The 25,862-nt window shown below is 35.5% G+C and overlaps 1 protein-coding gene across 2 annotated transcripts in view; it reads right to left on the reverse strand.

Moving 5' to 3' along the window:
• Positions 1-24,705, reverse strand: part of LOC113237904 — a 100,297-nt gene extending 75,592 nt beyond the window's left edge. Inside the window, exon 1 of one of the 2 annotated variants that reach the window (XM_026474619.1) lies at positions 24,609-24,705. The gene's annotated coding sequence lies outside the window, so the exon portion shown is untranslated. The remainder of the gene's footprint in view (positions 1-24,608) is intronic. The other variant, XM_026474618.1, reaches the window with a different exon arrangement.
• Between the last annotated feature and the right edge of the window lie 1,157 nt (positions 24,706-25,862).

Genomic DNA, 25,862 nt, shown 5'->3' on the forward strand with positions numbered 1-25,862 from the left:
TATTATTTTAGAATGGTCTGGTATTATTTTAGAATGGTCTGGTATTATTTTAGAATGGTCTGGTATTATTTTAGAATGGTCTGGTATTGTTGTAGCTGAGTTATTGATTTAGAATTAGGTGCACGCTAATTTGCTGCTCTTGAGTTTATATATTTGTGTTGAATGTGAACAACAGTGGTCGGACTCTATTTTTAACCGACTTCAAAAAAAGGAGGAGGTACTCAATTGGACAGTGTTGTTTGTTTTTTGTATGTATGTTACGCGATAGCTCTGGCATTTGTGAACCGATTTTGATGATTCTTTTTTGTTGGAAGGAAGATACCTCAGTAGTGGTCCCATTTAAATTTGAAGAAAATATTGCAAATTGGATGCATCCGGTTCGCGCACTTTCCGGTAACCGATTTCAATAAACCTCGGCAAATAAATTTAATTCCACGACCTTTTGAGGTCGGTTTTTTTAGCACTCTGTATTAAGTTTATTTAACAAACTATGAGGAATTATCTTTATTATGTTGATTTTTACTTTCGTGATGTTTAATATAATAAGATTTATATTAGAGATTAACGTAGATTTTTTTTAATACAGGAAAGAATCCGTTATTTTTTTCATAAAACAGCAGGTTATTACAACTAAGCACACTCTGTATATTTGAGTACTTAATTCCTTAAAGTTGAAGACGGTATTATTAATTATTTTCACCTACAAAATTAATAAAAAAAGCACGCTACCTGCTGAGTACAGAACTTAATTAATGGAAGAGTCGTTAAGCTCATTAAGAGCCATTTATTAGAAAGTAAGTCTATTCCTGTTAAAAAAACCAGTTGCTAACATTGTTTTCATTTGTATCTGTCTAAGGTTGTAAGGTTTATAGGTTATTTGCAAAAGTTTTTATTAAGTTACTGATTACGTAAAGGAAACAAATACATTGAAGCGACCGTTTCACTCCTTCATGTTGTATATAGGTATGGTTTCTGAATAAAAAGCAATATTATTTGTATAAAAAATTTACTAGGCAAAACACATAGACCATCTTACTCCTGCTTTTTAGATATATGCGTGTGTAATGAGTAGTACTGTTTTATCAGTTTGTCAACGTCAAATGTAATTTTAGCAGCATTTTTTTTTCAATAGCCTCGCACTAGGGAAGCCCTGTATCGCGGGTGCCATGGAGATACACACATAAACAACCGCAAATTACACCCAAACTCACGGGAGAAATAAACGTATACAAATATTTCGGGGAATCGAACCCGAGACGACTGCGTGTCAGGCCAGCATAGTAACCATTCGGCCACGAAGGCAATTAGTGTAGCAGTAGAGTTCCTTTGAAAAGAGTTCTTTGAGGGAAATACTGCCATCTTAATTTTTGCCACCAAGGAGTAATGTAACCAATACTGCGTTCCTGTTTTAAAGGGGTTCATGTATGTTTTAGGATGCAGTGGCAGTGGCAGTGTCGCTCAGATCTTTGCGGTCTAAAGCTCTGAATGATACTGCAACTGCTCTGGACAGGCCTGTTGCTTAGCACCAGGCGTACGACATGTTCCTCCCGTTACTTGGTGTTATAAAAAAATGTTACAGACATTAAAATCATCACCATCATCATCAACCTACTTATATATCCCATTTTTGGGCACGGATCTCCTCTCAGGCGAGGTTTTAGGCCATTGTCCGCTACTAGGATCCAATGCAGTTTGGGGAGTTTACACATTTTACATGGCTTTTAAACCTTCTTCGACGGGCAGGTTTCATCACGAGGTATTCATTAAACGCTCATGGTAAATATCAAGTTAAAATACAATGTAATAATATCAATTAGAGAAGGGTATTAAGAAAGGGTTGCTTTGGTGGTTTCACATATAGAGATAATAACGAAATAAATTTATAGGGTGTTACATGGGCTCGAGTTGGTAAGACGAAATAATCACGACCAAATTCCGGACTTCTTGAAGAAAAGGCAGATCAATGGTATACCTATCTCATGAGAACGTAAAAAATCTTTGTATTAATAAGCCGTCAGATATATGTCGTAGTATGTGGAAAGCTGTGTCTATACTTTCCCTGTAGGGAAAATACGTGAGTGTATTAAAATAAGTACAGACGAAAATAGTAGCTATTGAATAAATAATACAAATGAGACGTCCATAAAACAACAGACCAGGGCCTTACCATGAAGCCTTACGATTCAGATTAGGATCTAAAATGAATCGTTGTGAGATAGCGCTACATGAAGTGTATATCACCATCCCGCTTTTTTGTCGTTTCGAACCTATACTGAACAGTATAATAAGAGTTCATGGTAAGGCCCCGGTCAAAATCACCAAAGAAACGGTATGAAAACACGGAGTTTAAAGTAGAAGAAGCGATAGAGGTTTTTTCACGATAATTAGCGACGGGACGAACAAGTTGTGCGTCTGGTGGTAAGCGACACGACTATCCATAACAGTTGCAGTACCACTCAGAGCTTCTAATTGTAAAGATCTGAAACACAGTGGCGGTGCTGACCCTGAGACATAACTTGACTAGTCCTACGTGCCTGTAACTTCACCAGCACCCTTCAAAACCGGAACGCAGTAATGCTCACATTACTGCTTGGCGGCAGAAATAGGTGCCCGCATTTACCCCATCGAACTCTTTTACAAGTAGCTCTACTGCGTGAAACTGAAACGGCATGTGTTTAAATGGTCATTTTATATTTGCAGAAGCAGCAGGCAAAAAAATCTTAACGGTCATATTTTTTAATGATTGATCCTTTTTCTGAGACAAAATAAATTAAATCAATATATATTTTAGTTTGTTCTGAACTAATGTTTGATTTGTATAAATTAACTTTGATAGTTTCATGTTGAGCCTTAAAACTAAGACAAATGAGTATTAAAAACATTCGCCGGCCGCTGCCGTGTCACGCTCGCTTCGCTCGCTTCGCTCGCTCGGCTCGTGCTGCTTTTTCATATTATATAAACCTGAAATAACCTACTGAATGAAGAGCTCAACTAAGATTTGACCTATACGAAAAAGAGGATCAATTTGAATGAGGAAAAGAGGATTTTTGACTATCAAATATTAATTTAGTATACTTAAACATAATCATAGTGTTACCTTGAATGCATTACATTTATAATTCATCCGTAGATCAATTAATGTGGACGGAACAGTTAATATATATATCAAACATAAAAAATATCGTTTATTTAAAACAGTGCACATTAACAATAGATCATTAATATTTTTGAGGATCAAATAATATTATGCCCTACTAAAAATTATATGTTATGCGGGTAGAGGTCCACAGGCTCTGCCTACCTGTCGTAGACAGACGTGATGATATCTATGGTAACCTATAACAAACTCGAATTATTTTTTCCGAAATAACGTTTGTTCGAATTTTCATTCCACCGAAAACCGAATTATAACGAAACCGTTATTCTTTCAGGAACATATCCTGAAAGAACAACAGATGTTTATCGCAAAGACACGATTAGGATCAGTTAGGTTAAGGTTAAGTTACGTTTTAAACAAAAAAACATTTTCTTCTCAAAATTACTTCCGAGGTTTTGAAAATTCGAGCAAAGGTTATTTCTGGAAAATGTCATTTCGAACTTCTGATAGGTAACCGATATCTATGCGTGAACGTACCGTATGTATGCAATCTAATGAGTTTTTTGTTAACAAATTCCAAAACGTGCCGCTTTAGTGAAAATTTTATATTTTATTTGCTTTGACTAGCAATTTGCATTCGTCTTCATTTAAATATCATGCTCAATTAAATATTGACTCACTCAACAATTAAAGTAGGACTCGCTAAAATTCATGTTCCACTGTTTATATTCATAACAATCGATTACACGGTTCTGAAAGAATTATTATTGTATTAATTTCCAACGATTTTTCTTAAAATTTATTGCGAGTTTGTTGGTTTCAAATTAGTTATGCTGTATTAAGCTGTTCAGTCTTCACAATTAGTGTTGTAATGTAATATGCGCATAGGCGAGATAGTTCTCAGGAGCTTTAAACCGCAAAAATCTGAGGGGCACTGCCACTGCGCCCATTACACAAAATATTCCACCTGTAAGGGTGGCAACTAGGGGATGAATCCGCTTTCGAGCACTTTCCTGTAACTGATTTCAATATAACTTGGCAAATATTCCACGAACTTTTGAGGTTGGCTTTTTTAGTACTCTGTACTGATTATATATTCACTATTGGGTGTTTCATGTACCAATATTCAATTTCATATAGGAAAAATATTTGACAGACAAACGTCCAAACACTGACAAATATAACCGTCTATACATAGAGCCAATTTTGGAGTTAAAATGATAAATATGACCAAGTGTGGACAGTTTAATTGCGATTTTTGCTTATTTGATTCCTCTGATATGCGCCGAGAAAGAAACCAGCGCGACAATGCAAGTTTGGTGTTTGTTGTGTATTTGTCCGAATAGGCAAACAAGACAAATACTTTGTCACACATGCTATCTACACATAGTCATTGTTTGCCAAATATATCAAATACACAAATAAAAATAGTCATGTGAAATGCCACCATGAGAAGTCTGGAATTAAAGGTATTGCAGTTTAAAGTTTTGAAGGTTATATTTTACATAATTAAAATAGGCAATTGAATGATTATTTATTAGTTAGTTATCATTTTTACTTGCGGCCTCTGCACTAAGCACTGGCTAGTGCAATTGAATAAAATAATTCCGTGTATTATTTTATATGGTGCCGTGAGTTTATGACATGACGAAAGTTCAGAGGAAAATATTTTTATAGGGTATGGTAAAAAGGTATGAAGTTAACCAGTAACAAAAGAAAACTGAGTTAATTCTTACCATGCCCTGGTAACTCAGACACAAATTCTTTTTTTGTGAAAGATGCCATCTATCCCTGATGTCGGGAACTTTTTTGTAATTTTTACCACTTGGAGAAGGAATTTTATCCATTTTATTTTTTTGTAGTAATCTTAATCTCTTATTGAAAATCGGTCGAATCAGTACATTAGATATTACGTGAACTAACTTAATGTGACCAATTTATACGTAGCTATCGGAAATCTTTTGTCGGCCGCTAGATGTCGCTTAACGTTAAGAAACTAAGAAACGAAGAAACTGACAGTTGTTGTCAGCCCCGTTACATACTAATTAGTCATTTGAGTTTCATTTAAATATGACGATTTTTTTCCGGATTATTTAAAATCTGATTTATTTATTTTATTCAAACTTGTAATTATGGCGTTTATAGATGCTAAAGAATTCTTTTAGTAATAATTTCGCCGTTGTTCTTTCGTTATCAGCCTGTCTATTCTATGTACATATTATTACGTGGGGCGCACTATAAATGGTCAGAAATGAATTTATTGTTTCTCAAAATATTCTCCGTTAGCGTTAATGCACTCTTTCATACGAATGAACCAATTTTGAAAATATTTATGCCACTCCTCCGTAACAATCTCTGAAACATATTTTTCATACTCTTCGACTGCTTATTCAGGTGATGAAAATCGTTGACCACGTAACTGGTTCTTAATTTTTGGAAATAAAAGTCACAAGGTGCCACGTCGGGACTGTACGTGAGTTGGCTCATAAGGTCAACGTTGTTCACCTTCAAAAATTCATTTGTCTGTCTGGCCGTGTAACTGGTATTATCGTGGCGCAAGGTGATAAGGCGTTTACGGTTATTTTTACAGAGTTTCTCAATAACTTCCGGCAAAGAAATGATCGTGCACCAATCACTATTCACGGTACAACGATTCTCCAAAGCAACAGTAGCCACGTGTCCAATTTCATAAAAAAAAGAAGCAATCATCCGCTTAGAGGCACTTTGCACCCGCGCCGCTTTGGTTGGTTTCGGCTCATCTCGAAAGACCGATACGCTTGATTGCTGCTTTGTTTTGGGATCGTAACTATAAATACATGTTTCGTCACTATGTCCCACACAAAATTTGACGCCACTTCGTTGAATCTGGTAAGTATGGCATTGCATCAAGTGACAGATGCACAAGTAACAAGTGATGCGAAGTGAGCGAAGCTCCGCTGAGCTGTTAGATTCCACTTAAAGTCGTAGAAAATCAGATTACGAAAATTTTCACGAGTTAAATCCGTGGTGATGTAGACAACCAATTTCTAAAATGACGCCACAATGTAAAAATAAGTGACAGTCAGATGAAACTGTATTCTACAGACAAAGAGTTCCATTTTCAAATGTTGTAATTACTTTTTAAGTATTGTATATGTAAGTGGCCAGTTCCATAAACTTATAGTGCGCCCTATGTAGTAAAATGCTTTTTACATAGTTAGCTACACAGCTTCCACACTTGAAGTTTGAAAGTGATTTTTTTTTGCATTTTTACATTACAAATCTATTTCATCATTTTGAGACTACAAATCTATAAAACTCAGACCCACTTTGGATGTCGTTTGTGCTCTAACACGAACATCGTTTGCACACCTATAGATAAAATGATCCCTGTGACATTTCGGACCGTCATTTCTCGGATTCAAACCGATACGAATCGGACGTAATGCGCAAACGTTGGAGTGGAATATTTTCTTCAAATGGGATCAATACTGAAGATGAAAGAAACATCGAAATACAGTCGAACTGAGAACTTCCTCTTTTTTTGAAGTGGATTTAAAAATAGTCATAATTAAAATTATAATCGTATTGTCATAGTAGTACCCGTGTAAATTAAACGATTCCAAGTGGAAATTTACATGGGAATATTAAGATAAATGGAGCAAAAAATTATGTATAAATTAATTATAAAAAGTCTCCTCTGTTACTCTTCTCTGAAGGGTCTTTTTAAGGAAAGGACTGAGGCCATGCTCCAGGTCCACACCCAGACACAATGCGGCTTGCTCAGTCTCACTGTTTCAACATACAGGTTTCATCAAATCTCAAAGATTAAACTCAAGTTTATATGATTGCAGCCTTGTTGCAAAACTTAGCGGTACAGGATCGATTCAGAACCTGTGTTATCGTAATAACTCAGTTGTCGATATGATTGGATTCGATATCATACAATTTATTTTAATTTTTATTCACGACACCCGAATCGAACGTCATACTGTCGTATTCGAAACCAAACCGAAATGACGTCACATCCGTACGATTACTCCAACTTCTCGGCCAACAAAGGCTACAAGACTTATTCAGAACACAGTTATCGAATGAAAGTTACCGAACGTCCTATTGTTTACAAACCTAGAATGTAATATGGAAATCTCTTATTTATTTTAAATAAAGTCTGGATTTTGTTCAATTTTATTAGTTTATTTTAATGCAAGACTATTAATTTCCTGTATTAGGCCTTTAAAGTCTTAAATCAGGAGTGAATCAGTTGGACGGAAAGAAAGACCAATGAGGAGGTGTTAAGAATAGTGAATGAAAGGAGAAGCTTATTAAAGACGACAGAGAACCGAAGGGGGAAAATGTTTGGTCATCTGATGCGTCACGACAGTTTTCTTAGAAACATAACAGAAGGAAAGAGAGGCAGAGGAAGACCGAGACGAAGTTATTTAGATCAGATAAAGGAAAATGAGGCCATCCTAAAGAAGGGCCAGGTCAAGAGTACCCTTAACCAACGAGCGTGTATGAAAGCATTGATGCGTGTTGATGAAGCGAAAGATGTGTGTCAGGACTGTAGCAAGTGGAAGACTGTTGTCTCTGCCTATCCCGATGGGAAAAAGGCGTGAAGTATATGTACGTATGTATGTATGATAAAGGAAAAAGTTGATGTCGTGTCTTATCAGGGACTCAAGGCTAAAGCGCTAAACAGAGATGATTGGAGATTACTCCACCGACAAGAGCCTAACTCTTAAATGAGAAGAGAGAGAAAGTCTTAAAAATGTGTATAAAAGGATTTTAATTTTTCGTATAATATATTCACCGACTAATTCCGTAAACGCTGTTGGATAACGATGTGGTATCCGAATCCGAATCGAACATTTACTCGGAATGTTCTGAATAGCTCGGAAAGAGCCCTTCGTTTCGAAAACAATATCGAATTGAACGATTCGTTTAAAATATCGAATAGTTCTGAATCGGGGTCCAGGTGAGATTCTTTTTAGGAAATTAACAGAATGACAACCTCGGTGACTCAACAGATTGCACTGTGGGCGCTGGATGAGGAGGTCCCGGGTTCGATTCCCGTTAGGACAAATTTTAGAAATGAACTTTTCGGAATTGGTTCTTGTCCGCTCTCGGTAACGCCCCGTAGTGAATTTTGTTACTCTGGTACTCATAAAACAGGAAATTTGCTTAAAAAACAGTTTGGCACAATGAAATTAATAAAAAATTACTCTTTTATGTGCGTACACTATCTTGAAAACAATCCATTATTGGCTGCTCGACAGAGACGTCACTTTTAAATAAAGAATAGAATTTTTTTCACTAGATGGCGTAGTACGGTTATAGTAATGAATAGTAATTTTATTATAACGTTAGCTTATGATCTTCCCGACAAGGCTACAATTATTATATTGAAACTTCAATGTAGAATCTTTAACACTACGAGTGACTCGAATAACTTTTAACTAGATGTGCACCCGTTTACAATACACATACCACCCTGTTACTTGTTATTTCGGGAAACTTTGTTGACAACGGCTATTGAGTACCATCCAACCCTTCGCCTAACACCCGTTATAAATATAAATTTAATTTACAACCGTATTTCTACTGTTAATTTATAAGCTATGCTTGTATTATCAAGACGGAAAGTGTTGTGTAAGGCACCCTCACACTAGCGTCTTCCGAGCGTCAGCGTCTTACCAACGCACGCACAGTTCCCAGTATTGCTTAATTGTACAATCACTAAGAAAATCGATACCGACGAAGAAAACTTAAAAAAGAAGTATCATCGGCAATATTGGGAAGATCCTTTGTGGAGTCATGGAATGCAAGAAAGCGATTGTTTTTTAATCTATTGTAAACATATAAAAAATAATTGAAAACATTTTTTTTTTGTTATTTACGAATGCCGAGATAAACATTAAAGAACTTTTACCATTGATTCAACGGTACCTGAAGTTGTGCATTTGTATGTACTTCTTCGCAAAAAGCGTTGTGCTGGCGTCGCGCTAGCGCGGCGTATACCCGGCGTTCGGCACTATTCGCAGTCGCTCAGTGCCAGCCACAGACATATCAAGATAGACGCCGCAAGTACAGCAATTTCTATGAAAACCAAGCGTGCCACATTTTTTGTACCCACTATGACGTCACAAGAACTATTTAGTGATGGAAACCTCCTTCCACTCCCTCTAAATCGATTGATTGAACGGAATACGCGTAAACACGCGTATTCCATTCAATTAATCGATTCTAAATATAATAATTCTTGTTCAAGTATTTTATTTACAAGTAGTCCTAATATTAATATAGTAGAAAAATACAAGATTTAGATAGTCAAGTTATTTATAATACTTGTTTTAAAAAAATGACGATTACATAAAAAAACTCTAATTTTTAATCGACTTCAAATATTACAATTATTGTCCTTCCTTTAAATGAGCTTGTTATATAACATCTTTATGTAATAGATAGTATCGATTTACTTAAATAATGAAAACGCCCGTCGATATATGAACTTGCGACTGCCTTAATTAATTTTACTAGATGGTTTTCTGTTGGTAATCGATCAAATTGATGAATGGCAAGACAAATGAAAATTTTAGTGCTGACAAATATGGTAAAATCTTATTAATCAGAAGAGGTTTACTTAATGACTAGAATGACTAAACTAGACCACCTTCATCCTCGAAAGCAACGAACTCATACGTATGACCAACTCCAGGTTTTTGTAATGACAGCGCACTGTTAATTTTTGCATTATATATTTTTTTGTATTACTCGTACTACGTATCCGGCGATTTATGTAATTATTTGCTCACTATATTCGGATATTCGAGGCAACGAGCTGCAAAAATTATCGAAATCACAGATACTACTGATAATAGATACTACAAAACTGAAAAAAAAACGAAAGGTTACGAAACGTTATAACAAAAGAGTTACAGAATATATTTTTATAATATTGCTAAGGTCATAATAATTTTCGTCCCTTTGTTTTCAAAATCGATCAGAATCGAGAACAGTGTTGCCTAACGTATACATCACTAAATTTTAAATTTGGCGGCCGTACCATGAAATTGAATGCATTATACAAGTGCGTCCGTTCGATATTCACGGCGTATTAACAAAGTATCACAAATATATCGCACCAAGTAAAAGCTGCAATGTATTACAAACATGAGAAACAACACTTTGTACACCAAAATAATTGTTTTTAAAATAAATTATGCATCTTCTGATTACAAAATCACTTGCCCGTGGAAGGAAACGTCCCTGTTTACCCGTTTACCCACAGTTATGGTGCTTTTGCACTTTATAGGTAATGGCACAATTATGCATTTTTCGCGTTTTCGACTGGTGCTTATCTACGATAACTGTCGAGCGCGGTCTGAAGTGTAGCAGCGGCAACTAAGTGAATTTAACTTACTTTGGGCACGCGAAGTACGTACGCTTGCGGCGTCTATCTAGAATATATGTCTATGGTGCCAGCGTTGCGTCGCCGCCGCCACGCGGAAATCGTGTCGACGCTGCGTATGCGTTGGCAAGACGCTGACGTTCGAAAGACACGAGTGTGAGGAGTCTCTTATATTGACTTTCGTAAATTTTTCAAGTTTCTTAGGTTTTCGCAATTGTTACGCATTGGAGATGATTTAAAATCGTCTATATATTTTTTTTTCTAGCAACGTTTCTATCCCAGGCACGGCACGGCTAACTCGAACGTGAACATTACTGCGTTCCGATTTCATCCGAATTTTGTACCTCTAAAATAATATGTAATTCTGCTTTCCCTACGCTTTCATTGGCTAAATGCGAAGGCAAAGCCATTAATATTAAAACATGGCAACTTAAGTCTAAGAGCGTTTGCACACTCGTCCGATTCGTATGAGTTTCGAATCCGAGAAATGAGGGTCCGAAATGGCACAGAGATCATTTTATCTCTAGGTGTACAAGCGATATTCGCATTTTCTCGGATCGGACTTTTTTTATACGTGCGCATTTGACCTCCATCTCACCTGATGGAAAGTGACGATGAGGTCGACGATGGAGCATGCACACTTAAATAATACCCATTCACTCTCGCCTTGAAAAGGTCCAAGTTATAATGTTCAGGGAACACGTCAGCAGACAGGGAATTCCACTCCGTAGCCGTTCGCCATATAAATGTGGAAGCGTAACGCTTCGTGCAAATCTTTAGGATAAACACAACATAAGGGTGGAACCCAAGCCTACGTCTAGTCTCCCGATGATGGAAAGGGGAAGGCGGAATTAAATCGTGTCATTCCATCGCACACTTCCGTGATTACATCCTGTAAAACACCGATAATCACTTCACGGCTGTGTTCAAGGCTCTTAGTTACTTAGTGTACAAGCGACATCCGAAATGGATTCGAGTTTTCTAGATTTGTATGGTTTCGGATTAGGAACGAATATGAATCCGATGTTGTGCACAAACACGCTAATGATGATAGGCGCAGTGGCCGTGGCCCTCATTTGCCACTCAATACTCAATATATTTATTGCATTCATATGGTAAACATGTCTTAAATTTAAAATAATGCTACACATATTTTAACTGCCTCCGTGGCCGAACGGTTACCATGCCGGACTGCCATGCAGAGGTCCCAGGTTCGATTCCCGGGTCGGGAGAAATATTTGTATGGCCTACATTTATTTCTCTCGTGAGTATGGGTGTAATTTGTGGTTGTCTACGTGTGTGTCCATGGCACCCGCGACACAGGGTTTCCCTAGTGCGGGGCTATGTTGAGTGTGTACGTTATTATTATTGTTATTATTACATATGAGCCCTTTATTAGGGATAACAATAACAGCAGAGGTAGGCCGAGGTTTTAATTATTAATTAAAATTGTTATTTATCAAATAATAATATTTAAAAAATGTCATATAATAATAAAGAAATACGTCATATTATGAGTAGAACTATGTCACTTGAAAGTTTGAATTTAATTAGATTATAATTATAGATATATAATTATATACTATAAAGTCATGCTACTATAGTGCTACTACAGAAACATAACTTTATAGTATATAACTAACATTTATTTATTATTCAAATTTATTATAATATTATTATTTTGATTTGTCATCAAAGTATTCATTTAAATTGTAATAGCATTTATTAATAAGATGTAATTTTAATTTATTTAGAAACAGTGAATATTTTTTCTCGCTTTTAATAATGGTTACCACTTAAAGCTACTGCCACGAGGGCAGTGCAACTGTCATGTATAGTCGTGTGGCTTACCATCAGGCGGTCGGTTTGTTCGTTCCGACGCTTATGAAAGATATATCATGTTAGGTATATTAGATCCGAAAAATATCATTTCCGATTTTGTAAATTTTATTTTCATAGTTTCTACACGCTGTCTTCCTCTGGGCTAGTCAAAGTCATTCCTTTCTTCCAGGTACGTATGGCGCACCCTGGGCAATAATTGGCAAATCATTACACTACGATGGCAAGTATTATAGTGTACGCCATCTATACGATAAGATGAAAGACTGCATCACTATTCGTTGCACTCCTATTTCATATTTTTTTTTCCATCTCTTGCATCACTATTTCTATATACTACTGATTATTTTTAATACTTTTGAAATTGACTTTTTTAAGAATATCTCCAATTTGATTGATGTCCTGTCCTCTCCACATACGCTGTGTAAATTTTAGTTGTTATTCCACTACGACAATCTATGGTGTATAGATAAAATGTACCATATGCAGTAGACAATATAAGTCACGCTGGGGCCCGTCGTTCCCCCTATTACAATACTAGACAGTGGTATGAGCGGATGTATCGTATGCGTACGTGAAGTAAACAGACGTTGCAATAACTATGTACTAGCAACCTAGATGCGGCATTTCATACACAGACTGCGTTTCACTGATGTGTGGTTCCAGCACAACACTTCATTTAGTTTTTTGTCAAATATTCAAGATGGTGGACGCAGATGCGGTCCTTTTGGAAAATTTATTTACATCGGTGTGTTGCCCATATTTCGCTATTTGACGAATTGTATGATTATTTAAAGTTTAAAATTATTCACATTGATTCGGTAAGTAATGTCGTGGTTTTTGATTAATTTATATATTATAATATTGATAATCGCGAATTACTAAGGAAAATTTCATACTATCCATCTCGTTTCCGCAAACATGTAATGACGCGTGTTAAAACAAGGCAAAACATAATGTCATAGATTAATAAGCAACAGAGTATTCTGACTACACAATAACACAAGAGTATGTATAATATGAAAAAAATAGTTAAAATGGTTAGCATATAAATTTACAAATATGAAAAAAGTGTAGGCTGTACGGTCTAAAGATCCTTTGCCTTTCCACAAGGAAAAAAAAGTACATAACTTAACATCAATAATTTCAACAACTCGAATGTATTTTTTTTTTCATTTAATTAATTTGTTTTTCTTTTTAGTCATTCGTATATTTTCGTCATTGATACAATTAAATAAATAATGCCATATTGTGTGCTTCGGTATTGCAACAGAACTTAAAAATTTTCAGTAGGAAAATGGGAATAACCATTCACAGGTACACAATTAATATGTTTTGGTTTTGTTCTGTATTATTTTTATAACGACGATAATGTTATCTCAATATTATCGGCCTGCCTAACTCATTCTCAAAAGGTATAAATTGTCGCGTCTGTAAAATAGTTTTAAATTAAGTTTTAAGTACATTAACATTGTTTGCTTTTAGTTTTTTAGCAAGCACTTTTTGGACGTCAAGTGTGACGTGTCACAGCTTTGGTCTATTATTAACAATATATTAGAACCATTATGTACCTGAAACACAAATAATGAAAGGTTACGTTTATTTTATAATTCTAAAATTCATAATATATTTTGCATTCATAGGTCAACGAGCAGAAACAAGAAAGTGCTAACAAAACTTTTTCTGGCATTTTAGCTAGTTTAGGTTAGTGGAGAGCTCTTACCCTTTAACTTGTGTACGTAACCCTAGAGCCAAACACCCCTTTTTTAAGTGCTATCAATAATTTCAAAGAATGACAGACATGCAAATAGAAATTTCGGTTTGTGGTATTTTTTTAACCTGGGTTAGGAGGCGGAAAGATAGGCAAATAGTATTTTAGTATAGAATATTTACAGTGTCACAATGTCTACAACATAATAACTTTTTATAAGAATAAATAACTAGGACGAAAATTCAGTATTAAAGTAAGATTATGAGAAGAGGCGTATGCTATTTTCAAAAAATAATTTTAAAGTAAACCTACTTTAAAATTAGTTTATATTTCGAAGGGGCCGTTTTATGTCTAAAATGACCGTTGTCAATATATAATTTTTTTTTTGACATCAAGTGAAGGGACGAACAGCTCGTGCATCTGGTGGTAAGTGATATGCCTATCCATACCATACTGGTAACCGTTCCGCCCCGGAAGCAGTTAGGTGATGGTTCTGTGTACCGTTTAGGTTCTCGAATTTCTCTCAGAGAAAAGTTTTAGGAGACTGGTATCATGACTGTGGAATCACAGTCTAATTACTCAAATATTTTGTATGCCCGTAGAAATATAGTAAGTTAAGAAAGAAGAATTATCCATAATATTAACCTTGGAACTAAGTCCAAACTCATAGTACCACGATTTCATTTAACCAAGGTAAACGACTCTTTTATGGGGAACTGTATGCGTTTTTACAATAAGATACGGAGCATATATTAAGATTACCATTTACTAAATTTAAAACCTACATTAAAAGCATTTTAATTGAAAAGTCATATTACAAAATTGTAGACTACGTGTTAGATAAAGATGTATGGAAAGACAACGTGAATGTAGATGACACACAAATATGATTCAAAATGTATTCTATAGCATTTAAGTTTATTTGAAAAGAGCAATCCCTACAGTTTCTTGCTCGTTCTTCTCATGGAGGTCAGCGTAGTGAACGAGCAACAGCTTAAAAAATGTCGTTTTCAAGTGTAAAAATTTTACCCATGGAATAAATGATTATTTGGCTTTTACTTTGACTTTGTAGAAAATAACAGCGCGGCTTGTACTCGCATGTATGTGCGACCGCCGCGCGTCACGCGTCCTTTAAGGATGGTACATTCGCATAATAATGAAAGGCGCGTTGGGACGACCAGTGTTATGCAACGCTAGTGCATCGCTAGGTTATGCAAACCGCACTGCGTCGTTTGTATGGAGTTACTGCACTTGTTCTTATTCTACTATGTTATAAGTAATAACGTTAATTTCATAATAATGTAATAATTTATTACATTGTTACATTGACTTACAATTATATGGACGTCGGGTCCGCGCTAAAAAGTGTCCGCACTTGTAAGGCGCTAAAATCGTATACAGAGCGCGACAGTCTTCATTTGTTCTACTGACAGCGCGATACTGCGATGACATTACAATTTAAATTTCGAATAGGTTGACTTGGGACATTTTTTTCGTGGTTCTTGTATTAGACCCGTCGTCCATTTATTTGTAAGTCAATGCATTGTTATGAAATTCTGATATTTTTGGTTTTTTCCTCTTTCCACTAACTCAACTTCCAAGCCGACGGCGCCGACGTATCGACAAATAGTATTTTTTGTATAAAATACTTACAGTGTTATATTTTCTTTTTCTTTATATAATAATATCAAGTGACGGAACGAATAAGTCGTGCGCCTGATGGTAAGCTACACGCTTGTCCAGAACAGTTGCAGTGCTACTCTCCTCTTTAAATCACAAAGGTCTGGGGTGCACTGACACTGCGCCCGTCACCCTGAGACATAAGTTGACAAGTCCCAAGTGCCTGTAATGTCACCGTTTTGCCTTTAAATATAGAAAAACCCGAAAATGTGCACATTTCCTTAAATTATAACACCGAGTTATTACAGCGTACCAGCTACATATTACTTTTATTAATTGGTTCTATCTAATAATCAATCTGTGTGTGTTGTAACTCATTAAAAATTTGCAGATAAAATTAGTGTGACCACCAAAATCTTGTTACGGAGACTTCCTCTTTAATTGAACATAGCTCGTTAAGAGATTGATGTTGTTGGATTTGATTATTCAATTTTGGGTCATTGAGAAAATGGCGTGAGAAATGCTGGAGACTTACTATACATTTCACTTTATAGAATGATAGTAGATCACAAGTCCACGGTTCTTGTACCAGCGTTTACGTACCTACATACGAGAATATTTAGATGTAGCTAGTATAACTCTCACGTACTTACTTTTGGTAAGTTTGGTTGTGAGGCTTGGACACTCACACTTAAAGAAGAGAACAAACTCTTGGTGGCTGAGAGAAAGGTTCTCAGGAAAATATTAGGGCCAACAGGAGAACGGTAGCTGGAAAGTCCGCACTAACGCTCAAATAGAAGAGCTCGTCGCCCAGTCAAACATCATTAGCGAAACCAAAGCGCACAGATTTCGCTGGCTCGGCCATTTAGCCGCTCACGCGATACATGCAGCCGTAGACGCATACCACACCTAGAGGTGCCGGTGATGATTTTATACCGATTAATCGGATATCGTTCGAAATTATAACAGGTAAAAGAACTAATATTAATTGCTATTTCGGTAACTGCTCTGGCAAACCATAAAGTTTTTAATGCCTGAGTCTGTCATTTAAAAAAAATAAACAACTCCAAAAATACGTCACGACAATCGTGTTATTGTTTGGGATGGTGATTTCGGTGTTTATTTATTGAAAACATACCGTAAGTAGCGTTTTTTAAGTTTACCCTGAATATAAATGTTTATAAACTATACTTTAAGGAGTAATTTCATGGTAAACGTTAGAACCACTCAAACGGAATATTACCATATTTATCCAAGTACACCAAAAATTTCATTAGTGCTTTTAAGTGCAGGATTTGCGGTGTATTACTGCATTTTATTTGAGATGTTTATGTTTTTGTTGGTAGTACGGAGGGTATTTTATTTTAGCAATGCAGAATAATAATATGTATTTATAAAAACTTGTATTTAAAGTGAATGCTTTTCTAATTTGTGAAACCAAATAGCCGCCATTTTGCGGTAGGAGGAGCGCATCGCGTGAGCGGGTATAAAGGATGGGAAAGAATCTGAACGTGTAGAGAGCCTATCTGGGTCGACCTACTGGACGAAGATCGGCTAGTCGTCTCAGGTATCGCTGGAGAGACGCTGTGGAGGCGGACCTGCGCGAATTACAAGTCATCAATTAGCGAGAGGTTGCACAGGACCGAAGTAGTGGCATCACCTCGTTTCGAAGGCCGGGACACATTTTGGGTCACTGAGTCAGCGGAGTAAGTATATCTCTCGCTAACGGTGATGAAATCTATATGTCGAAAAAGGTTCACATCTCTTGAAAACTGTCTGAAGTATCCAACTCGCATTGGGCCAGCATAACGGACTTTGGCCTAAACCCTCTTCTTAGAGGACACCTGTGCCCAGCAGTGGCACAACAATGAGTTGATGATGATGATGATGAAATAGTAGACACGTTGTCAGTAATTCAGGCTCTCTGTCACAGGAACCAATTCCCATCCATTTACCTATAACTTTTGAGTCCTTAATCATTCGTTTAGTTTAATTATTTTTCGAATAAAATTTTACTGTGTAAATTGCACAGGGTAAGTCAAAGTGAAAGAAGAAATTATATTAATATCCTGAAACAAAAAAGTCAAATAAAATGCGAAATATATAGTAACAATAAAACATTTTTTTATGATATCTTGCAACGAGACGAACAAGGCATGCTCTTAGTGGTAAGCGACACGCCGATCCGTGTCTGGTGCAGTACTCATCAGAGTTTTAAATCGCAAAGATCTGAGCTACACCGCTACTGTGTCCGTCACCCTGAGACATCAGTTGACAAGTCCCATGTGCCTATAATTTCATCTCACTTTAAAACCGGAACGCAGTAATAGTTACGTTACTGTTTGGCGACAGAAATAGGTAAGGTGGCAGTACTTCGTTGACGAAATCTTTCACACCTCTCTCTCCTCTACTGCTACTGCTAATATTTCATCTAGATATTTAAAAATTAATGTTTGTTTGTATGTTTATTCCGCGTGCGTTCCAATATTATTCGTCTGATTGCGATTTGTCGTTATCACGACCGCAGAAGTTTCTAAAGTATTAGGACCATTTTTAAAACAACAAATGGGTTGTTTCAACAAATGTGTCTACAGCCGCAAAGGCGGTTTGTCATTACAACACTCTTTTCTAACAAGTACTTAATAATGAAAATTACTGCCATTAATAATATAAATTTGTCGAGGATCATCACAATACATGTTAGATCCTGCAGTCGAACTGTATACGCAGTTATGCAGGACTACGTTAAAGCTAAGAAAATGTTACCGTATTAAATTCTAAAATAAATAACAAAACTAAAAAATATAGACGAGAAAATAGTGCACACAAAAGTACAACTTTCGTATGTATTATTTTCTCATGTATTTTGATTGATGATGAGATTAAAATTGACATTATAATAAAATCAAATGATATAGCTTGTAGACCACATTGGAATTATTAACTAAAAAAATGGAAAGTCACGTATTTAAGTCAAATTTTTGCTCAACACGTTTCAAACCAATTGGTGGTTCTTAATCATGTGTTTCCATCGAGTCACCGCCGCGGAATCTCATGATTTAGGACCACGAATAGGTTCGAAATATGTCAAGCAAAAACATGTCTGATATGTCTGTTAATATGTCTGAGTCTCAAGGTGGTGATTTTCCACATTTGAAATGTAAGATATGTCTGTTAATATGTCTGAGTCTCAAGGTGGTGGTTTTCCACATTTGAATTGCTATTAATTGGTAACGTATCCTTCAAAAAAAAGCTTCTTTAAGCCGGTGTCTTTAATATTTCATCGGTAGGGCTAGCTCGATAGGACGCTACTAGCGCGAGAGCGACATAAAGAGCGAGATATCGCTATTCTTACATAGAGGTCTCGCGCTTTATGTCGCTGTCGCGTCTTATCGTGCTAGCCCTACAGAAAATAGCTAGATGGCTTTTGATTAACCATAGAGCTCCTTGTGATTCGTCCAGGGAAGTACTGCCATCATACATATTTCTGCCACAGATCAGTACTGTGAGCATTACCGCGTTCCGGTAATGTACAGTAAGGGTGCTGGTAAAATTACATGCATATGGGACTTGTCAACTTATGTCTGGGTGACGAGCGCAGTGGCAGATTTTTGTGATTTAGCCGCTCACGCGATGCGCTCATCCTACCGCAAATTGGCGGCTATTTGGTTTCGCAAATTAGAAAAGGATTCAGTTTAAATACAAGTCTTTGAAAATAAAAATTATTATTCTGCATTGCTAAATAAATACCCTCCGTACTACAACAAAAACATCTCAAATAAAATGCAGTAGTACACCGCAAATCCTGCACTTAAAAAGCACTAATGAAATTTTTGGTGTACTTGGGTAAATATGATAATATTCCGTTTGAGTGGTTCTAATGTTTACCACGAAATTACTCCTTAAAGTATAGTTTATAAACATTTATATTCAGGGTAAACTTAAAAAACGTAACTTACGGTATGTTTTCAATAAATAAACACCGACATCACCAGCCCAAACAATAACACACACGATTGTCGTGACGAAATTTTTGAAGTTGTTCATTTTTTTAAAAGACGGACCCAGGCATTAAAAACTTTATGGTTTGCTGGAGTAGTTACCGAAATAGCAATTAGTACTAGTTTTTTTACCTATTATAACTTCGATATCCGATAAATCGGTATAAAATCATCACCGGCACCTCTAGGTGTGGTATGCTTCCAGAGACGCATGAATCGCGTGAGCGGATAAAACTCTGAGTGGCACTGCAACTTTTATGGTTAGGCTGCTCGCTTACTGCCATATTTACGACTTAGTCATCCTGTTGCTTGATATTGTAAAATAGATGGCTCAAGTTTAGAAATGAACTGCTGGTGTTTCTCTGCATGTATTATCAAACGCACGACGCGGTGGCAAATAGATAGCTCCTCGCATCTTTAATAAATGTTTACTTAAACACAATTTAATATTTGTTATTAATTTATTTTCCTTATTATTCAAATACACTATGTAATTGATGAGTAAAATTGTACTTTCTGTATTTTATAAAGCATGTCCAGAGTTTCTCTGGAGGATAAGTTCAAACAAATTAACACTCTGACAGTAGCGTCATAAGTATATTTAGTATAAGTAGCACTAGAGCTCTTGGTGAAAGAGTTCGTCCAGGGAAGTACTGCCTTACGTATATCTGCCGCCAAGCAGTAATGTCAGCATTTCTGAGTTCCGGTTTTGAAGGTTAAGGGCACTGGTGAAATTACAGGCTCATGGGACTTGTTAACTTACGTCTCAGGGTGACGGGCACAATGGCAGTGTCATTCAGATCTTTGCGATTTAATTTGCAAACTGTTATGAACAGGCATAAATATTTATAAAAATGTTACTTATCTTAACAAGAAAAATTGTGATAGACCTAACAATAATATCAGAATTAAAAATAAACTAGCTTTTCTTGATAGTCGTTTTCACATAGTCACAAATTCATTTGACGGACAGTGTATATATCTCCATAATAAGATTTGATATTAAAAACTTGTAATTTACAATGTTTAGGACTAAAGCCGAACAATTTTTTTTTACTAAAGGTTATTAATATACAGCTTCTTCGTACTTGGATGACAAAAATCCATGGTAATGTTTATAATAAAATTGTTTCTTTTTTAATTTCATTATTTTTTCAAAAAGTATTCAATTCACAAAACACTAGAAACTGTTGATTGGCGAGCACGTTCTAACACAAATATGGTATTTACTTACTTAATAATTTCCCAGCTACTTACTAAGTTCCCAGCAGTGAGAAGGTGCTTCTCACACGTGTCAGGCTTAACTATTAAAGAAAAACAACAATAACAGTAAAGCTCCCTGTGAAAGAGTTCGACCAGAGAAGTACTGCCACCTTAACTATGTCTGTCGCCAAGCAGTAACGTCAGCATTACTGTGTTCCGGTTTTGCAGGATATAGGGTGCTGGTAAAATCACAGGCACATGGTACTTGTCAACTTATGTATCAGGGAAACAGGCGCAGTGGCAGTGCCTCTCAGATCTTTGCGATTTAAAGCTCTGAGTGGTACTGCAACTGTCATGGACAGGCGTGAAGCTTACCATCAGGCGCACGACTTGTTCGTCCTGTCACTTGATATCGTAAAAAGAAGTTTCTGACTCATTCATCAGAGGGGCAATCTGCCTTACAAATTAGTAGTATTAATCAATACAACAATTTCAAGTGTAGTTTGCTTACCTATGAAATTAAATAAGTAAGAAAAATCAAATTATTGATTTGATTTCTCCTCAATTATTTAATGTTACAAAAGTTATATAACGTATTTGGTGTATCTATGGAACAAGTACATGCATTGTAGAGGTTATAGACATATTACAGAGGCAGAGAATTCTGGGTATTGTTATATTAATAAACAAATTTCACGTAGATAACTATTGTTTGACTACTTTATTTATTTTCTCAGTGTAGTGGAATATGACTTAGGTCCACTACGCAAAAACAAATTGTTGATTTCGCTTATTTGCATGCTTATTGACTGTCTGTAGTCATTTAATTTAGTCATTTAAATTTTATTTTCATGTAAATTTTCCGGCACAGATTTTCAGAAGTACATCATTAATTTTGAAACTGAAATGAAGCAACATATGCTTCGTTTGCAAATACATAAGTGCTTGTTTTAGGAAACCTAAATGGATGAAGGAAGCTATATCGACAAGTCTCATAAATAGATAAATGGATTTGTTTTTTTTATTTTAAATTTGTTAGTTTAGCTTTTCAGCCTTTCTATAATAATCTAGTCGGACAGGTTTGAACTGCATTGCACAAGATCACAATACTAGACGTTTTTCGAATTGGGTAATTAAACTTTTAAACTTAAATATTATTAAAATGAAATACCTTTCGAACTATGAGTTAAGATAGTAAAATACACTTTATTCAAAATCAATTGGCACACTAGAAGAAAAAACGCTACAACATATATACAAACTCACATTCAAATATTTTAATAATAAAAATTTGGTTTCCAAAGCTCATTATTTTGTGTTATAATTAATATTTCATTTAACAGTTGACTTACAAATAAATGGACGACGGGTCTAATACAAAAACCACGAAAAAAATGTCCCAAGTCAACCTATTTACACGTAGTGACATGTAAAGGAATATGAAAAAGCTAAAACGTTGAATTTAAATTGTAATGTCATCGCAGTACTGTCTAATTTTGTTTACTTCGCTGTCAGTCGAACAAACGAAGACTAAAGCGTGAATGACGCTCTGTATACGATTTGAACGCCCTATAAGTTCGGACACTTTTTAGCGCGGACCCGACGTCCATATAATTGTAAGTCAATGGTTAACAGTCAAAATTAGTTCACGTGTTCGACTTGTCGGAACTTACCCTGACGATGCATAGCTGAAATATCATTAAATAATTTCAATATTCTAAAACTGGGTTATGGTATAGTATTTTTTATGATATCTCAAACAATTATTTTCTCACCTAGCCGCGTTCTAGTTAGTGGGCGGCAGTCATAATGTATTACCTAAGAATTTTATTATTATAAAAATTATATTGAACTCAGAAAGTCGTGGTAGATTTGACCTACCGCCTCTCAACCAGAGGCCGTGGGGTCGAGTCCGGACTCGCATCTCTGAATTTCTCCAAAATTTACGCGCAAAATTTAATTTTAATTTCACCATGAGTCTTGTTTTTCTTCACCGAAAGAAACACTTCGTGATGAAACCTGCATGTCAAAGAAGGTTATTCACGACCCTCAGAAAAAGTATGTAGTCCCTACCCGCATTGTAAGCCCTCCTAAGAGGAGATCCGTGCATAGCAATGGGACGTGTAAGTTGATGATAATAACTGAATTTATATTTTTATATATTAACTGCCTCCGTTGCCGAACGTCTGCCTCCGTGGTTGCCATGCTGGACTGCCACGTAAGAGGTCCCGAGTTCGATTCTCTTTGTATGGCCTACATTTAGTTTTCTCGTGACTTTGGGTGTAATTTGTAGTTGTCTATGTGTGTGTCCATGGCACCCGCGATACAGCGTTTCCCTAGTGCGGGGCTATGAATGCTATTATTATTATTATTTTGGATTTTTTTTAAACACAATAATTACGCTCGGTGATGGTGAGATGAGCGATTAACAGTGACCTTTGCGTCTAGCGCATTGCCAATTTTCATTTTCTAAATCAATTATTTTATTGTTTGTTTTAATTATAAAGATATATATTTGTAGCCGCGTTATTTCTTATATTTTACTTACGAACTTTCAAATTTATTTGGTATAAGTAAAGAATTTGTGTCTCAAGTATTTCATGATACTTAAACCATAAACCATAAGTCAGGCTGTATATGATGACGAAACCATATTCAAGAGATATTTTAAATTATGCTACGCAAATATCACATACATCAAAATATTTCCCTTCAGAACGGAAATGCTTGTACATAAGTGTATATAAAATATATTTTTCCTGTAGCTGAGTATTGTCTTTTTTTTAAGTATAGCTATGTTATTCAGCTTTCAATCTCGCTGCATTTCCGCGTCCGGGAAAAAACGTTGAACTCCGTGCGGTCTGGAAAATCCCGGGAAAAACGAGACTTTCGAGATAACTTCAAAAGTAGGTTTTCTTACTTATAAGCAGTTAAAAGACATGATATCTTTATTACCACAAATTATAAAATAAAAAAATATTTATGTAAGTTATTTTTTTTATACTTGTTACGTAAGAAACAAAGGCCGTTTAACGTTACAGATACTGATTTTATTACAACCGTTATTCTATCTCCATAAGTTTCACTCTACAGTGTTGCCATATCCATGTAAAGCCGTGGTCTAATACATTTTTTAACACTTTTTAATTAAGTGACTTTAGTTTCAAAAGACTCGATATTCCCGAAACTGAAAACATCAGTCTCGAGTCTCGGAAATGCTGAAAAATTTTCGAGACGACGTTTCCCGGAACGAATGAATCCCTAATTATAACATAATGTGGTATTTCACAATTTTGTGAAATATCACATCTATTTTACCTTATTAGGTAATATAGATTTTATTATTTTTATCCTTGCGACGACGTGATGACTTATATTATTACAATTTTTTGTGATATTATTCATTATCATTTTAAAATAAAATGATAAATATAAACATACTAAAGCAAAAATTTAAAAGAAAATTTTCACAAATAACATTTTGTTATTTCGTGGTATACAAATTTGTAAGATTAAACTCGTAAGTTTTTATCTCTTGAAACTCCGTTGGTCAATAATGTATTAGACTAAAAACGGTCAGTTTCAGGGCTTCAGTAATTTCATGCACTTTCAAGTCACTTCCGGTTCATTACTTGTAAATAAAATGTAAATAAATTCGAAAATATTTAAATTTTCAAATACAATTCGCAATTTCTTTTTTTATATTTGAAGTTTTCGAAATTAAAAAAATCGGCAAAGAGTACTTACATTTGCTGATGAAATGTCAACTCTTTTTTTAAATAGCAAAAGTTTTAACTCACATATGCACAGGATATATCCGTGTGAGCACTAGCAGAGCGGCACAGGTATCTGCGGGCTCTGCCGTCGCTGCGCCTTATATATACGCAACAGTTTTACGTGGGCCAGTTTACAGGGTGATTTCTTATACTGGTCATCACATATTTTTCATAACCCCTTGGAATGCCACTAAAGACATTCAGCATAATATTAAAAACATACGTCTTAGTCGAGTTATTATTATTTCTTCTTTTGTGATACTCCTAACTTCAACGAATTCTCCACAAAACGTGTTTATTTTGAAAGGGAAGATTATTTTTAATCAATAGATTGTAGTATACTGCACAGATAATAGTTTATCAACTCGACAAAAGCAATTTACATACATACTTTAATAACTTTTTGTTGAATATTTTGGAGAATCGATATGTCGCACCCTTAGCGTAATAAGGGCACATCTTTAATAGCACAACTTTTCAAGAGAGAGGTTTAAAGATCTACGAATGAATGTGGTCGATAACTAATTTAGGCTAAAATTTTCACATATAGACAACGATATCTATGTATTAGCGTACTAGATGCGGCGTTCCATATACTCGTTGTGTATGTCACTGATGTGCGGTGAAGACACAACACTCCAATATCTTAGATTAATAAGCAACAGAGTGTTCTGACTACATAACAGAGTCGGGATAATGTGTTTAAAGTAGTTACTATGGTTTCCATAATATACAAAATTAAAAAATAAAAAGTACTACGCTGAATGATCAAAAGATTGCCTTTCCGCAAGGAAAATTACATAACCTAACACCAATAATTTCAACAACTCGACTATATATTTTTTTTACTTAATTTATTTTCCTTTTTAATAATATAATAATTATAAATAGTAAGCGGAAGGCCCTTGGGTCAAAGCAAATTGAAATGAAACATTCCCCAGCTATGAATAAATATCATTGGTAAACAGTCAATATTATCTGCCTGTCTAGCTCATTCCCAATAGATATAGATTGTCACGTCTGTCCACGGTACTACGGTACTAATACTCTTTGACAAAATTCAACAAAAAAACAAAACACTATCACGTATATAGTATAATATATATACACTATAATATATTATACTTTCTGTGAATATTGTTGTGTGTAGATTGAAGTCGTTGCATATAGATAATTTATTTAATGCAGTTCGTATTATTTTTATGACCTTCATGTTCTAAAAGCA

This window comes from Hyposmocoma kahamanoa, unplaced genomic scaffold (genome assembly GCF_003589595.1).
Source record: "Hyposmocoma kahamanoa isolate Upper Pololo Valley unplaced genomic scaffold, ASM358959v1 94, whole genome shotgun sequence".
Lineage (NCBI taxonomy): Eukaryota > Metazoa > Arthropoda > Insecta > Lepidoptera > Cosmopterigidae > Hyposmocoma > Hyposmocoma kahamanoa.